The sequence below is a fragment of the Parasteatoda tepidariorum genome, chromosome 3 (assembly GCF_982258835.1).
Source record: "Parasteatoda tepidariorum strain Cologne lab strain chromosome 3, Ptep-v5.0, whole genome shotgun sequence".
Classification (NCBI taxonomy): domain Eukaryota; kingdom Metazoa; phylum Arthropoda; class Arachnida; order Araneae; family Theridiidae; genus Parasteatoda; species Parasteatoda tepidariorum.
Genome location: NC_141757.1, coordinates 63,734,527 through 63,753,099, shown reverse-complemented (window position 1 = coordinate 63,753,099; position 18,573 = coordinate 63,734,527). Strand labels below are relative to the sequence as shown.

The 18,573-nt window shown below is 28.7% G+C and overlaps 1 long non-coding RNA gene across 1 annotated transcript; it reads right to left on the bottom strand.

Annotated features, from left to right (window-relative positions):
* Window positions 1-9,379: 9,379 nt before the first annotated feature.
* Window positions 9,380-13,571, bottom strand: LOC147813876 (uncharacterized). The gene is made up of 3 exons (XR_015432586.1): window positions 12,900-13,571; window positions 10,289-10,438; window positions 9,380-9,503 (listed from the first exon to the last, which is right to left on the bottom strand). It is a non-coding gene; the product is annotated as an uncharacterized LOC147813876 (long non-coding RNA).
* Window positions 13,572-18,573: the final 5,002 nt, after the last annotated feature.

The window sequence follows — 18,573 nt, the reverse complement described above, 5'->3', positions numbered from 1 at the left end:
TTATATGCTCATATCTCATTCTGAACTTATTGATATGTTCATGATTATTGATATGCTCATTCTGAAACATATTTCAAGCAGAAAAAGGAAAAAAGTCTGAAAATACCACAAAAAGAAGAAAAAAAATTTGATTTTGCAAATTCTATCTATATGCCCATAGACTAAAGTTAAAACACCAAGTTAATTAAAATCAAACATATTTTATGAATCATAGAAGATATCAAGCAGTGAAGAAGGAATATATCAGACAGTAAAATCGCTGTTTGTGATTTAAATTGGAAGGAGAAAATATCCTTTAATCTTCCTTCTTTATAATAAACACTTTATAATTAATCATGCATTTTTTTTCATTTAATTTAAACTAAAATGACTGCTCTCTTCACATATAAAATCTATTCTTATATAGCTTGCACACGCTTATTGTTTTAATGCTAATAGTTTTTAAAACAGCCTGAAAATCTATAAATAACTCTCGAAAATTCTTTCATAAAATTGTTTCCTAATAAGAATAAGTTTGAAAGGATTGTAGGAATTTCTTTTTCTGGTAAAAATTGAATTGAAAAGAACTTTAAAAAAATAAGGATATAGTTTAAAAATGCAAATAAAAAAAAACAATTCCATGCAATCCTTTATTCTATCTTAATTTATCTAAAAACATAGTGCATGATTCTGCAAAAATTTCATGAATGTAAAAGTATATAAACTAAAACATTTTTCTTTTTTAATTTAATTACAGCCATTTTATTTATATAGATTGAAAATATTTTATTTTAAATAAAATTTCAATTCGTTAGTAATTATCATTCAAAACAATAACTTACTAGCCTTGTATTAACGGCAATTTTTTAATTAATTTATATTATAATGATTTTTGTCATATTTCATTAAACTATTTTCAAGAAACTTATAATATTACTTAAAAAGTAACTACTTTTAAATTTAAGAATTCAATATAAATCGTATTAAGTGTATCTTTTGAAGTTCCAAACTTCGTTAAAAAAAAGATAACATATTACGAACATTATTTATAACATTTCATTACCTTTACACAGGACTTTGCGAAAATTAGTTTTAATTATTTAAATAATGACATTGTATTTTTAGCATCAAGAATTTTATAATAAATGTAAATAATTTGTATTTATTAAAATTTAAAGCTGAGCATAAGTATTTTATTGGATAATATGTGTTTCAGACTTCAATATAACTAATTTATAAATCTAATAAAATTAACATTATTCTGTTTTATTGTGTTAAATTTCAAAAAATAATTAATTTTGAAATAGAGTTACTGATTATAGCAGACTTTCAGAAAATATTGGTTATTGCTCAAAGAATTTTCAGTACGAAGATTAATTAGTAATATACATACATTTTTCTTTTTAATTTTCCAACCATAAAAAAATAAAAAATAACATTAAAAAAAGGCAAACATATTTTTCAACATATATTAATTATTGACGCTTAAGAGAAATGAGGTTACAAGAAGGAAAACAAAAAAAGTACAACATGCATTATATTTTTCGTTATTTTATTAATTAATTTATTTTATTGAACTCAATTAACTGTCACTATTAAAAGTAATAAACAAGAAAAATTTTATGTTTCATTTGTTCAAAAAACAAATTGCAGGAACAAATAAATAGAATTTTTTCTTCTAAATGTCACTGCATAATACAAAAAAAAGAAAAAAAACTATTTCTAAATCTAAACTATTTTAAACATTTGCCATTTGGAAAAACAATTCTGAGGTTCTAAAAAGAATTTAGAAATAATGGTGAAAAATGCCATCAATATAAAATGTCACGATTCCTTTTTTGTGGAAGATATAGTAGGAATTTTAGCAGTTGTTTTTCATTCATCCAGAATCATGCACTAAAAGAACAAAGCATATATTTTTTTCAACTTTTTTTCTATTCAACAAAACAATTATTTCCCTTTTTTTTTCAAAAATATATTAATTCACTTAGGCATGTAAAATAGAAAGAATTATTGAAGCAGTTTTATTTACTCCCACAAGATTAAGCAGAAAATGGGAAATATCAAAACTGTAAACTTAATTAAATTAGCTTTGTTAGTTCTTTAGGAAAGCTCTTTCGACAAATATGAATGCTTTTTGATGTCAAGTGTGTACATCTAAATAAAAAAGATCATTGTATTGTGTTTTAATAAGAATTTAACCTTTTTGTTGCGCAGAAGAAATATTAAAGAAACAACATTATGTAAATAATAAATTAATTTTCATGCTCATTTAAACTTGTTTCGTTATAACTTGGTAATGATTATTCTCTATTTAGATTAAAGTTAGTACAAATTTGTGTGTAAAGCTATAGGGTCAAAGTTTGAAACACTTCTTGAAAGTTCCTAAAAGTTTTTAAATTACTCCATATTCTTGTTTACTTCTTGTTAATCATTTATATAAATTTCAATTCTGTTTTTGCCAATAAATAATAAAATAATGTTTAAAAATATTAAGTCTATTAATAATATTAATCTTGTAATTATAGTTTTACATTCTGATATTTTTTTTCTTTTCACACGTTCTTACAACAGCTGGCCGAATACTAAAACCACAATCTAGCGACCAACCACATGATTGGGAGAGAATCTGGTGCACATCTATTTGATTTAAGTTGGCTTTCCGCAAAGAAAATATATAATAGAAATATATATAAAGAAAATGTATGTAAAGAAAAGTTACGCTATGAAAAAAGAAATCACTCAGCAAGCAATTATATTAAAATTGATCTAAAAGAAAAGGAAACAATTTTATTATAAAATATAAATGTAACATTTTGGTTAAGATTGATTGCTAAGACTATTCCTTACCGCAAAATTTTAAGAACACAAGGCCCGCTTTTTCAAACAAAGCTGTAAACAAAGCAAACAAATTTACGCAATTAATGAATAACAATAGCGTATTAAAATTTATTGAAGGGCAAAGTCCGTTTATGCAAACATAATGATCAAATTTACTACCAAGCTGTTTTTTTCACCGTCAAATACATTAAAATGAAAGTTTGTCAATGAGGTCATGAGGACGAAAAATACCCTATGTAGTAGATGGATAGTTGGTTAGAGTCTCCTCGCCGTCAGTCTAACAGTGGGAGTTTTTCCTCTACCTGTCACGCAAATGCGGGTGAGTTCTATCAAAAAGTCCACCCCGAAGACTAATATTTTTCCACTACTTGATCCAGGGGATCCTAAGTCTTCTTGTTTGGTTTCAAAATTACAAGGCGAGGAGGTTGAAGATTGGTAGTTGTAAACTCAAAAAATTGGGTCGGCTGCTCAACGTCGATTGTGAAATAAAATAAAATGACGTCATTCGCCTCACTTTTTTTGCTAAAACCATGCTTGCTAGTGAGTTCCGCAATAGCATATCAGCACGACTAATTTTCTTTTTTTTTTTTTTTTGGTAATTTAATATTCATTTTTAGTTGTATTTGAAGATTCAAAAAGAAAATCGTTTTAAATGGTATATTAGTGAGTTTTTGAAAATCAGTAGAGAAACAACTGGAGATTGCTCAAACACTGTGATTACAATAACAACTATATATGCTTCCAGATATGCTAAAACGAAGATGAGTAATGTTAATCATGTCACATAACTATTTAAAATCACTAGTAAGAGCTAACATTCTTAATAAATAACCTTATTAAACAATACATAGCCTAGTGATCTCTAGATACGCGATTACGGAGGTTGAAAAATCGAAATCGAAATCTATTACCTCATTAAGGGCTAATTCATCCGGTTTAAAAAATCAAGATGAAAAAGGAATTAAATGAAGATGAAAGCTGATAAAAAAAGCAAGATGAAAACTGCCGAAATGGTACAGATATAGTTTAATCACAATTTTTTTTCTGGTTTTTGTTTTAGAAGTGAATGTTCATATTGTCACTTAACACATTCATCATTTAGGCCTTTTTTCAAATGTAATCAATGAACATTTAGCAGCTTTAATTTTAAATTGACTTTATTTGAAGGACAAAAATGCTTAAGTCTCTATAAAAAATTTCAAAGTAAAGAACAATTGTCCTAAGATAAAAATCTTCTTAATGCCTCTGTATGCCAAGTATTTATAATGCGTCTATGCCTCTAAAAAATTCTTAAAAATTTAATTTTAAATGAATTTAAGAGGAAAGAATAACAGACAGCAAACTTACCAGTATGAGGTAAAATAAAATAAATTTGTGTTAAAATTAGATATATTAATCTAACAGTTAACAAAAATTGTTAAGAAGAAAAAATATAATGAAAGTGCTTTTAGCTTTATCGAATAAAATGATTGGTATAATGTGTATATATAACATATTTGTTTAAGCCTTGTTCATTTTTATAGCGTTTTTGGCCTATTGTTTGTCTTGAATTCCCATTGTGTTATTTTACGGGCAATGATTTTTATTTTATCAGCAGATCTTATTCTATAGTGTGAAATTACGGATGGTTTCTTAGGTCCGCAATTTTTCATGGATATTTTTTTTATATTGTCTTATATTGACTCATTCATAATAGTCATATTTCCAGCTTTGTCTAAAAATAATTTGTCACTCTAAACAATACATAGGCACACTAATGACTAGGTAAACTTCATAATATTTATCTAATTCCATACTTTATCGAAAACTGACCGGCGCTGTAAGCAAAGGATATAAATTATAAAAACAATCCTGGCATTTAATGCATTTACGGTGGCATGTATAATCAGTTAAGTTATGTACTTGTATTTAGAAGTTGTCATTTGTATCTAATTTTAATTTAGTCTAATAATCGCTTTAAATAAAAAATCTTTTTAAGAGGCTAATTTTTTTTATAATATATATTAAACAGCAAACCATGGAATAATAGCGCTGTTTCCCTTTTGAGTTGCATTAATAATTTGCAGACAGTTTCGCTAATTTGAATTCAATTGAAATACGCTTTCACATATCTTAACAGAACAAAGAATTTTATTTGTAACCAAATTGATATACAAAATCAGTGTTGATGTGGAAGAGCTGAATAGTAATTAATTTTCACCAAAGCTCACATCCTTCCTTCCATGATGAAGGAGCAGTTATTCGTGAAACTGAAGGGATTCTGGAAATACGGCAGCACTGAGTGGTTAGTGTTGATCTGGCAAACATTCAGAATTTGATTGGAATGTTATTGATTGGAAACTCTAATCATCTTTCATTGTTTATATAAGACCCAGTTTTATTAACCATCTTTGGATAATCTTTTGGAAACAAAGGCGTATATAAAAATCTCATGAAATGAAGAAAAAAAATCATTACGCAAATACATAGCATTAATGGAATCATTAGTAATAATAATAAGTAATAATAATATTTATTAATTAAATAATTATTTTAGTATATTTATAATAATAATAATAATAATTAGTGATAATATTGAAAAATGAACGAAAACTGAGTGAAAATGATAGAAAAATCATTTAATATAAAAATAACTATAATCAACCATTTCATAATGTCTATAATAAAATTTTATTTTCCAAAAAGTAATATAGAATCTTTTATATATTTAAAAGAAAATTCATTTTTTTATTAACAAAACTCAGTAACAAATGCTAAGACTAAATTTAACTTTCTTTTGCTCCCTCTTTTTTGCCAGTGCATATTTTGTAATTTTTCTTAATTTAGTTAGGAGAAATAAATTTTTCTTTGCACCTATTTTTCTTCAATTTCTTAACATTTATTTAGCTATTTTTAGTGATTTCAGTAAAACATATGACACGCTTTTCAGTAACATATTTTTAGCACTACTTTTATGTCATCATCATCAGCATTGGCACGACAGCCCTTTGTGAGCCTGGGCCTTCCTCAGAAGCTTTTCCCATTCTGTCCTTCTCCCAGCAATTGTTTTCCAGTTCTTTACTTTTAGGAGGGCAAATTCCTCATCTACACAGTCCTTCCATCTCTTTTTGGGCCTTCCTCTTGGCCTTTTATTGGACGGGGTTGCATTAGAGACTCTCAATGCTGTTCGTTCTGGGCTCATTCTCACTACATGCCCGGCCCATCTCATTCTACTTAATTTAATAGATTTAATGATATCATCGCCATCAAAGATCCTATATATTTCAAAATTATATCTTTTCCTCCAGTTGTCGTTATCGAGTATAGGGCCAAAGATGGTTCGTAGGACCTTCCTTTCGAAGGTTGCTAATAACTTTTCTTCCCTTTTTTCTAAAGTCCATGTCTCTGAAGCATAAGTCAAAACTGACTTGATTAATACCTTATAAAGTAAGATCTTAGTCTTTCTTTTTATTAAGTGAGATTTCAATAATGATCTTAAACCATAGAAACAGCGATTGGCTGCGATTATTCTTTTTCTAATTTCAGGATTGATGTCATTTTGATAATTTATTTCTGATCCTAGAAAAGTAAAATTTTTTACAGATTCAAATTTAAAAGAATCTATTTTAAACAATTTAGGGATGGTTTCCTTTGTACCACAATACATATATTTTGTTTTCTCTACATTCACTCTTAAGTTAATTTTTCTAGCTGATTTTTCCAGTGCCAAAAAATTTTCACTCAGTGCCTCTTACTTTTATGTACTATTACATAATTCCACACATCACTGATAAGTAGGTGATTTCTGTAATTTTTTTTCCTATATATATATATATATATATATTAAATAGAATCAACAAAAACCGTAAGAACTTTGAATTCCTTGATTTACAATATTTTTTTTATTATATGGACTCAACAGTAATTTTTACTGCTGAAAAGAAAAACTTCCTGCAAATCAAGTCAAAAACAGGTGACGTTAGAAATCGTATGAATCATTATTTAATGCACGAAATGCAAAAAAATATGAATTATATTAGAGCTATTTGATCACATAATTATTTTATAATGCTTTTATGAGATTGGGCTTTTCATTTATGACTGTCAGTAATACAAATTTTCAAATTTTTTGACGTAAATGGACTGAAAAGAGATGTGAATGATAAGATGCGCAAAATATGTCAGCAATACGAAAAGAAAAAATGTATAAAAATCTTAACAAAACCAGTTTTATTGCTCAGTAAAACAAGTAGGCAATGACGCACTGTAAAACTTCAGTAATTTGAACCAAAATTTTTTCAAACAGGTTTCGATATTTCCAAATCGATTTTCTTCACTTGTAATTCAACTGATTTCAATCTTCGATTTTAATTTTTATTTTAATCCTCCCTTAAATATTATTTTGAAACCCCAAATGTATTTTTACATACTTCATTTTGTACAAATTTTCTTAAATCCTGTAAAAATTCTAAGAATATAAAAGTATAAGATAAATCATATCTATATCTTCAACTTCTAATATTTAGGAAGAACATTTAATACAGTCAAACCTCGATATCTCGAACTTGAAGGGAGAGGAGAAAAAATTCGAGATATTGAAAATTCGAATTATCGAAAATCGCATGTTATCGATGGTAGAATAAAGAAAAATGCTCTTTACATACCTTATTTACTATTCCATATTTATTTTAAAAACACTCTTTACACTTTCATTTAAAAAAAGATTCAATTGTTGTTTGCTTTAGAGATGTGTAAGAAAGTTTGTCTATAACACTTTCTAAGTGGACTATAGCTTTAAATGTCTCCTCTGACACATTCGGCTGCCTCTCAATAAATCTCCTTCGAGTGTCCACTGCAGAAAGTGCTTGTTTGTTAGTAACATTGAGCGGTAAATCTTCGCTTTCCTCAACCTCTTCTTTTGATAGTTCACAAGAAGCTTTCGTTTGAACGATGATATCATTGTCAACCCACTGACTACATCACTGTTACTGCATGATCTACGCTTACAAAGTCATCCCTTATGAAAAAATCGAGGTATAAATGAGGTATAAACAAGGTATATTTTAAAGGTATAAAGGAGGTTGTTATTTAAAGACGTCGTTGAGGTTGAAAAGGGTGCAAATGAATACCTCAAAACCAACCTCAAATATACCTTAATATATACCTCCAGAGGTATATATGTTTCAACTTGAGGTGTTTAATTTTACATCTTGGGAGAGGTAGATATTTACTACTTTAAAGTGTTTCATTTTCAACCTTAGGTTATTACTTATCAGCTTGAAGTATATTTATTTACACTTGTGGAAGTATTTATTCAACAACCTAAAGTGTGTCATTTTACACTTCAGGTTATTATAAATCAACCTCAGGTGTATTTTGTTCCACTTCAGGTAATTATTTTTCAACCTCAGGTATCTAATTTTATGCTTGTAGAGATATATATTTTTCAACGTATGGTGTGTCATTTTACACTTCAGGTTATTTCAAATCAACCTCAGGTGTATTTTGTTCGACCTTAGGTTATTACTTATCAGCTTGAAATATATTTTTTTACACTTGTGGAAGTATTTATTCAACAACTTAAGGTGTGTCATTTTACACTTCAGGTTATTATAAATCAACCTCAGGTGTATGTTGTTCGACCTCAGGTAATTATTTTTCAACCTCAGGTATCTAATTTTATGCTTGTAGAGGTATATATTTTTCAACCTGAGGCATGTCATTTTACTCTTCAGGTTATTTCAAATCTACCTCAGGTGTAATTTTTGATAGTTGGAAAGGTGATTTTTTACTAACGTAAGGTGTATTATTTTTCACCTCAAATATAGGTTTTTATGCTTGTAAAGGAAATTTTTTTAATCAAACTAAAATATGCCATTTTTCCCTTCAGGTTATATTTTTTTATGCTAATGCTGGTAATTAAATATAATTAAAATATTTCCCCTTAGACTGCTAATTTTTAACCTAAAATATATATCTTTTCACTTGTAGAGGTATTTATCACTCTGATGGAGTTTTTAATGTTACACATTAGGTGGTAATTACTTAACTTTTTACGGTCTGTCTTAATTTTCACTGCTAATCCTGATGCTAAGAAACTAATTTCTAAACACATAGGCGGAATACGGATGAATCTTTCTTTCGAAAGAATTTTCGACTGATTTCCATGTATTGTGTGAAGAAAAGTAAAATGCAATGCAAAGAATATATCTTCCTTTAATTTTGAAATACAACCCATTGGAATGTATTCTTCCTCACACAATTCAGAATAGGAATTTTCACTTAACGCCTTTAATTTATAGTTTGTGAACCTTGTGCTAATTTGCAATTAAATAGTTCATAAAATTTATTAATCTTGAATTAACATGTAGAGTTGAATAATGTTAAGTATGCTGACTCATAAACCTTAAAAGAACATTTCAAATTTTTCTGTAATTTTAATAATTTCAATTAAACTATCGTGAAAAGAGGATACATTTGTTTCAGAAAAATGTGGGAACTCATTTATATAGAACAGATGTTAAAGGCGCTAATTTTTTGTAAAAGCGAAATAACAGCAAATTTAAATAATTTAGCCAGCTTACAAATAAAAACTTTTATTAACAAAAAAAAATTAATTTTTCGTTCAAGAAATCAAAATTCTTGACAATTACTCTGCTTCTTCTGCAAGTTTGCTGTGCTTACGTTATTTGGAGCATTGGAACCTATAAATAAAAAATTTGAATTAGCGAGAGTCATATTTACATTGATAATGACAAATTTTAAAAGATTAGAATAATATTTTAAAGCTTATTTCGTTGCATAAATCACCTTTTATTATTATTTCTATTCAATTTTGAATAAATAAATGGTTTCTTTAGTAACAGCAGATGAATAATAATAATGACCTGCAAAACTCTCCTCCCAGTATATTTCAATTCTTTATTTTGACTGTTTAAACATATCACTTAAAAAAGCTAATTTTTCTATAAGATGCATATAAAAACTGCTGTAGAAATAACACGCTTATTGAAATTCTTAATTTTCCAATAATTCAACCTACCATTTTTAATTATGGATTGTTATGCTGATATTTAAATTTTTTTCTCAGCAAATTTTGAATAAATTCAATTACACTGGCCTGCTTGTTTAAATTTTTAGTCCAATTTCGCAAAAGAAATTGTACTAAAACCAATTCTCAATGCTGCTGATTCCGAAAATAATTGTCTATCACGTAAGGTTTTTAAAAACAAAAGGTCATTTTCAACCTTTTATTTAATGTGATCAAGAATCAATCATCTTTTAATAAAAGAATGTAGAACATCAATGTTTTGTGTTTTTCATGCCCCATCGAAATAAAAGCAACATTAAGTTTATATGTTTACTTGCCTGAGGGAATAATTTAAGATAATGCTATAAAATAATGTTTTCAAAAATCAAAGATCATGCAAACTTTATCAGTAATTTTTTAGGTGAAAAGATTTCATTGAATCAAAGGAGAATAATTTACTTGTCTTTTTTCTTTTTGGTGTATATTTAGAGTTACTCCCAGGGGAAGGCTCTCCAGTTACTAGTCTCCACTTCCTCCTAGCTGCAGAGCACGTATTATTGACAGCCTTATTCAAACCTTGAAATTCTGGATGCCATTTACGGAGCAGCTCTGTAAAAGTTGCATGTTCAAGTTGAGTAAAATCAAGTTATATAAAAGTTGCATAGCAAGTATTCATTTGGAAATTTTCAGATGAGATTTTTTTTTAAGAAATTGAAGGAAATTGAAATATATATTTATATAACTTTGATAAGTTACTAATGTTGACAACAAAAATCCAGAGTCAATAATACTTTTAAACTTTTTTAACTACAATATAAGCAGATTAAGTATAGGTTCACCAAAAGGATTTTAATATTTAATTGAAATAATAAAATTATTTTTTTGGAATAGCTGTCTCAGTAAATTTGTTTTATACAATATTCTTTGAGGATTAAAGATAAAAACTATTTTATTAGAGCACACTATTTATACGAAAAGTTTTCATGTTCTTTTAGTCTCTTTACGAGTCTTCACGAGTCTTATTAAAAATAAATTGAAAATCATTCCAAAATATTAAACTGCATCATGTTGATCTAGAATAATATTCAAGATTTTGCCTTAGCGGACTAAAAACTAAAATAAAACTAAACACAGTGGCGCGACAGCCCATAGAGGGCCAAGGTCTACTGTGCCCATTTCAGTTTTCTTGACCTTGGGCTCTGGGATGCAGGAGCAGATGTTCCGGTTAGGTGGTCAGCCGAACGCGGAACCCCCAGTGTTTAGTTCCCAAGCATGCTTGGTACTCATTTATCGACCCACTGAAGGGATGAAAGGCTGAGTCAACCTTGCCCGGCCCAAGGATCGAACCCAGGACCTGTGGCACGGAAGAGCGGGGCGTTGCCTTAGTGGACTAAACGGATAAAAAGTTTGAATTTTGCATGAGAATTTTTTAAGTGGATGCCAGTTTTCCTTTACCTATAGTTGCCTTTTTGCTAACTAACTTCAGATATTATTTAATAGGTGATACACATACAAATACTTTTAAGATACTCAACTAAACCAAGCTTATGTATAAAAGGGCAAGTAAACTTAAACTAGGCTGCATTAATTTCTTCGTAAAAATTTTAGTAACTTGTACTTGTCAGAATTCAATATGCTGTTGCTGGAATTATTATGGTGTTATTGAAGAAATGATTTCTGGTGAAAAGATGCGTTCTCTTAATCTTAATTTTAATGTTGAACTAAGCCATATTACACAAGTAACTAATTCTGGCAACTTTAACTTAATTTCTGTGACAAATATATCTTCTGTTTCTATTTCCATCCAGTGCGATGACACTGGAAAAATTTATTTTGCTAATGTGGTGAACAATCTAGAATTAGAATAACTTTTTTCTCTCTAGAGGCAATGTATATGTAAGTTCAGTAATCCCCGCTTATATATAATGTAATCGCTGCTAATATCAATCACTTATTATTACCGAAATTATTCGGTTCTGATTTTTTTTCATTGATATTATAGTTTTCTGTGATCCTTACATAATTTAATGTTATTAGAATTTAATTTTCAAAATTCTTTATTTATTAGCGTTATATTTTTATTTACTCTGCACATTTAAAAATAAAAAAAATTCTTTTCTTTCTCTGCGATAATGTTAGAATTTCCAATTTCTCATCATTTCTGGAGTTTAAAAACAAAATATTTTTCAGATTATGAAAATTTATGAAGTTTGCTTTATTAATTTGTGAGGGGGGTTAAAAAATTAGTTCACTAAAATTAGCTTGAATCTTATCTCATATTACATATATTTTTATTAAAAAAAATTTTCAGATTTTATTAGGAATTCTCATATATTTTTTAATGAAATTTGTTGATTTGATATGGTAAACTTGTTTCCTACCTTAGAATCACCTGTTAATAGTAAACATTAATTTAAAAAAATGAATATTTACTTCGAAAAACAGGATTGTTTTTTTTTCTTCATGTTTGTAAATATATATTTTTATGAAAATGCAACTTTTGAAGAAATATTAAAATTTTTGTGTGATGTATTTACCCTGATTGCAATTTTTATTGTATATGTTTATTTTATTAGTTAAATATGTATGTTAGATTTTTGTTGAAGGCAACAAATATGCATTTCGTTCCTTACAATAGTATTGTTTATTTGTTTTATTACCTGCAATATATAGAAACTGTTAACTTTCAATTTTCAGTGATTTATTTACAAGAGAAATTATGAACCTTTTACTCAATCAGCTTGCATACTGCTACGTTAAAACATATACATTTAAGCAAAACAAAAAGAATAGTTATATTTGAATAAATTACAAACAATAAAATATACTGTGCGTAACCTGCTGTAACGATTCACCAGTAACGTTACCCTAAACAGCGACGAGAAATATTTAGAATGATCTGTCTTATTGCTAAGCCTACAACAATAGCCTCAAAGAATATCCTCCGACTTAAATAATGTAAGATCAGGACGCGTCTTTAAAACAAAAATAATGAAATTTAAGTTTGAAAGTTGAGGCATATTTGATTAAAAGTGACAAAGCTAAATTAATAAATGTCAAGCACACTTACCGAATTTTAAAGAAACTTTCGATTGTAAACACACACGCCATTTGCCGGCTAGCACGGAACTCTGGGAAGTGAGCTAGTTGATATGAAGTGTACTTTAAACAACCTTAGGTATAAATAAAATGACTTCATACATCTCAATAAAGACCTCACTCTCTTTAGTTGAAAAAAATTATATTTTTTATACCTCGTAAATACCTCTTTTGTTACAAGTGTAAAAAAAACAACCTGGTGAACCTTAAAAACTGCCTCATGATTCTGGTTGATATGAAGTGAATTTTAAACAACCTCAAAATAAGCTTAGGTATAAATAAAAGGACTTCATATACCTCAATAAATATCTCACTCTCGTTAGTTGAAATAAGGTCAATTTTTTTATACCTCAAAAATACCTCTTTTATTACAAGTATCAGAAAATCAACTTGATATACCTTAAAAATCACCTTATCAGTCTGGTTGATTTGAAGTGAATTTAAAACAACCTCAAAATAAGCTTAGGTATAAATAAAATGACTTCATATACCTCAATAAATATCTCACTCTTTTTAGTTGAAATAAGGTAAAAAATTTTACACCTCAAAAATACCTCTTTTGTTACAAATGTAAGAAAATAAACCTGGTATACCTTAAAAATCACCTTATCAGTCTGGATGATTTGAAGTGAATTTTAAACAACCTCAAAACAAGCTGAAGTATATATAAATCAACCTAGTACACCTTAATTACAACCTTTACGAGGTATAATTTTTATTTCTGTTTTCTCTGCAACCTTAAATATACCTGAAATATACCTCAAAACAACCTTAATACCTCAAAAATACCTGAAATCAACCTTAAATATACCTTAAATTTTCATAAGGGATGGAATTCCACGTCATCAAGCTTCATGAGTCCGGTCAATTTGTCCCAATCACTTTCCGTGTAGTTTTCAGCAGAATTAACGATATTGATTGTTTGACTACTTTTGTGATTTTTAATGAATCCAGACTTCGTGAAGACACATCATTCCATGCCTTGTCAGCCATTCTTAAAATTTTTTATTTTTTTGGAATATTTTTTTAATTTTAGAAAAAAAAATTTACACTATTTATGGAAAAAAAATTCAAGTTATCGAGGGATTAGAAAAGAAAATTCGTGAAATCAAGTTCTTTTTAACATTGAATAACATTTTTTTAACATTGGAATTCTTTTTTCTTCGAGATATCGAAAAATTCGTGAAATCTAGGTACGAGTTAGCGAGGTTCGACTGTATTTAGGAAAATTAGTATTATCTCCTTCATACTCCTTGTAATTACACATCAGTATTATCAATTTATTTATTTTTAAATTAAAAAAGAAACTTATTATCTGATAAAATTATAATAATAATAATAATAATAATAATATATATATATATATATATATATATATATATATATATATATATATATATATATATATATATATATATATATATATATATATATATATATATGTATATATATATATATATACAGGGTGGTCCCGAATTCATGGTACAAATTTTAATGGTAGGTACAGGACATTGTAACAATGATTTATTGTATAGGAATGTATAGTCGCAAGTGACGCGGTGAGGCGTAAACAGGAGAAATAACGGCCGAAAGGAAAAACAAAGATTTTATTGAAAGCGTTGTTGACAAGTGTCATGTTTACAGTAAGTGTTCACAATTGCGTTCACCAGAAGCGATACATGCTTGACAGCGTCGGTGGAGCGATTGGCGTACACGTTCAAAGATGCCTGGTATTTCACGCACACCTGCAGCTGCAGATATGCGAGCGACGAGATCCTCATCTGAGTCAACTGGAGTCTCATAAACAAGATGCTTTAGATGTCCCCATAAAAAGTAATCGAGGCTCGATAAATCCGGAGATCGGGGTGGCCAAGGGATTGGTCCACCACGCCCAATCCATCGAGCACCAAACGTGGCATTCAGGTAATTCCGTACATCAATGCTGAAGTGTGCTGGCGCCCCATCGTGCTGAAACCACATGCGGTTACGAATGGCGATCGGAACATCATGCAGCAGTTGTGGTAACACTTCTTTCAGAAAAATAAGATAGCTTCCGCCACTGAGTCGCGTGGGTAGTAAGTATGGGCCAATCAAAAAGTCGTTCACAATACCAGCCCACACATTAATACAGAAACGTTGTTGAAACGCATGTGTACGCGTTGCATGTGGATTGGAACATGGGAACTGGGAATTGTGCGCATTAAAGACACCCTCGCGGGAAAATGTCGCTTCATCTGTAAATAGCACATCACCTACGAAATCCGGATGCAACGCACATTACTGCATCACCCATAGGCAGAAGTTCACGCGGAGAGGATAATCTGCCGGATTATCCTCTCGTATGCAGAAAAGGATATGTTGCATCGTAATACGTACTTGTACTTTCTGAAAATGGAAGGGGTGTAAGCGATTTTCGTTTAACACTCTGCATACAGTCTGATGACTCACACCTACGTCACGCGCAACAGTTCTTCTGCTTGACTCGGGTCTATCAGCCACAATGTTCAAGATGCTTTCTTCCAGCCTTGGAGTGCGTACAGCTCTTAATCGACCAGCGTCATGCCTGTTGACGTCGAACGCACCTGTTTCACAAAGTTGACGATGTAACCGTTGAAAAATTCTATGATCCGGCATTCGTCGATCAGGATACTCCGCGCGATACATTCGTAACGCAGCTCTGCCGTTACCATTTGCACGGCCGTACATGTAATGCATGTCTGCTTTTTCTGCATACGTAAAGTCACTCATCGTCTACGGCAGCACAATTGTGAATGGCGCTTTTCCCTACTGCGATGCATCATTTTCAACGGCGGCTAGACATCTACTGCCCTCTACCGGCAATGATACCAACCGATTACTCCATTTCTCTTTCCTTCTATTTCCCCTGTTTACGCTTCACCGCGTCACTTGCGACTATACATTCCTATACAATGAATCATTGTTACAATGTCCTGTACCTACCATTAAAGTTTGTACCATGAATTCGGGACCACCCTGTATATATATATATATATAACTTTTGAATTACTCTGTAAGACTGCATTAGTGATTATTTTTAACTCTTTTAAATTTCTCAATTAGCCGGCAGAATGGTTAGCGTACCTAACTAGGAAGGCAATGACTATGGGTTCAAATCCCGCTCAGACATGGATGTTTCTCTCTGTGTGTTTTCCTCTGTTGTATGTGATGTGTAAATATAGCCCTCCCTTTAAACGGCCCTATCTGTGTCAGTGTGTTGTGGGTAATGTTGCACACTTTGGTCACAAAGTGCTTACCAAGCAGCACAAAATGAGTAACACTTCCAGCACTTTCCATGGCGAAAAACTATAAGTTCAGTGAGGGCTGTTAAGAAATATCACATTTTTAAACTACCATGTTTCTTTTAATTCACCATTCCATTCAAACCATTTCCAATATTTAAATTGAAAATGGTTTGATTAGATTGGGATGAACTATAGATGAAAATGTTTTGATTAAAAGCGTATTTTTAAAAGCTAAAGTTATAAGTTAAATATAAAATTATGATCCATACACATAAAAAGTTTCGTTGAAATCATGAAGTCTTAATGAAAGATACATGTCATAAGTAGTTTCATAACTTCTTAACAAGACCTTTTTAAAATTTTAATGGGCACTTAAGTTCTCACGTAAAAGTGTCTGAAAGAACATAGTCGCATAATTTTGTGCTTTAGTAATTTACAGTGAGGCAATTAAAGGGTGAGAAAGAATATTTCAGGTAGGAGTTTTGAGTAAAGATCTTGGTAAAACTATTAAAGTCTGAAAGAAAAGGAAATTATTCCTGTTAAGTTAAATATATTTTTATCCAGAGAGTGCTTCAATTTTTCTTGTAATTAGTAAAACAGTATCGCTGATGATGCTTCAATTTTATGTAAGACTTTCTTGAACTATCTTAGCATTTTTAATATTGGAGACTAAGTTTGTTTCTCAATTGCATTATCGGGAAACTTTTTAATTTAAGTACTAAAAAATGACAATGCAGAAATAAAATGGTATATCACCATAAAGATATAAAAAAACATATAATTTTAAAACAGATTCTCTATTTTAAATGAAATGGTGCGTTTTGAAGAATTATTTAAAATAAAGATTCTTGAAAATGCAATACTATGGAGCTATACATTCAGGAGAAAAATTATTTGTTCATTATATTTATTGAATATAATTACAAATAATACAAAAGTATCAATTTTATTATCTTTATTTTGAAATAGTTGTTGATAGGAAATATTTACAAAAATATCATTCATGCATACATGAAGATAAAAACAAAAACGCAATAGTTGAAAAAAAACTAATCTGATATACATTTTTTTATAGCTTTCATTATTTAAACTCATTTTATTTTTGAACTAGCTTTATCCAAAAGTTACTTGCTAATTTTGAAGAAAAACGAAATATATTTAAAGTTTTATGCATTTTTTTAATGTTATATAAGTGTTCCAACTGTTTTTATTCTAATTTTTTTCATTTTAGTGCTTTGTTACTATTTTTACTATCAGTTTATATTTTATTTTTTATTGTTTTTGTTATTATAATTAATTGTTTTAACTATTAAGTCTAAAAATGACTTAATAAAAAAAGATTAAAAATAGCATGATTGCGTAAGATAAACATTATGAGTTTTAAAAACATAACAGATCGTACTAATCAGTAATATGAACCTATAAAATATACCAATCTATTTTTTTTTATTTTCCCTTTACTTTTTGAGTCAATTTTTGTTTTGATGAGTGAAAAATAAAAACATATTTCCACAAGATATCGAAAAACATATTTTTTCCAACTTTCCGTTATTTTATTAAGTTTTCACTATTGCCATATCAAAAAATAACTAAAGATGATATTATATGAAATTTAATATGCTATTTGAAGTTCTTTTCATTCATCGTTTAAAAATTATAAACTAATTTTAATTTTTAAAAATTTTTAAACAAATATTCTAAAGCAAATTACGCCTGATATTTTAATGTAATTATTATTGGGCAAAGAAACTGTGAAAACATTTTCACATAAAACATTGCTAAATATATCTTATCTGTATTTCTGTAATTTTATATACTTAATTATTTAACTACATTAAAAATAATTAAAAGTAACAATGAGCTGATTAGGCCTTATGTGATTATGTTAAGATTTAAGGATTCTTCTATCAATGGTTTAAAAATGAAAAAAAATACTTTTAAAAAAAATTTATACATCAATGTGAATTGATGTATAATATAGTTTGTATGAATTTCAAATAAAATTATTTCACAAATTTAGATAATTTGTCTGAATTTTAATAAATCGTACTAAAACAATCCGCGCAATTGGGGTTAGAAATAAATTTAACATGCAAAATGGAGTTAAAAGCATAAAACTAAATTATTTATGTACCTAATCAATTAAGATGATTCCATGAACATTGAATAAGAACTTGTTTCTTTTAATGTCAGAGTGAAATTAGAGAGAAGAAACGAAAACATCAATACAAAATACAATGCATCAATATAGAATTTCAAATCAAATTATTTGAAAAATTAAGGAAATGTTTTTTTCTGAAAGTTTTCTTAATTAATACTAAAATTCCATGCAATTGTGGTGAGAAATAAATTTGATATGCAAAGCAGAAATAAAAGCTTAGA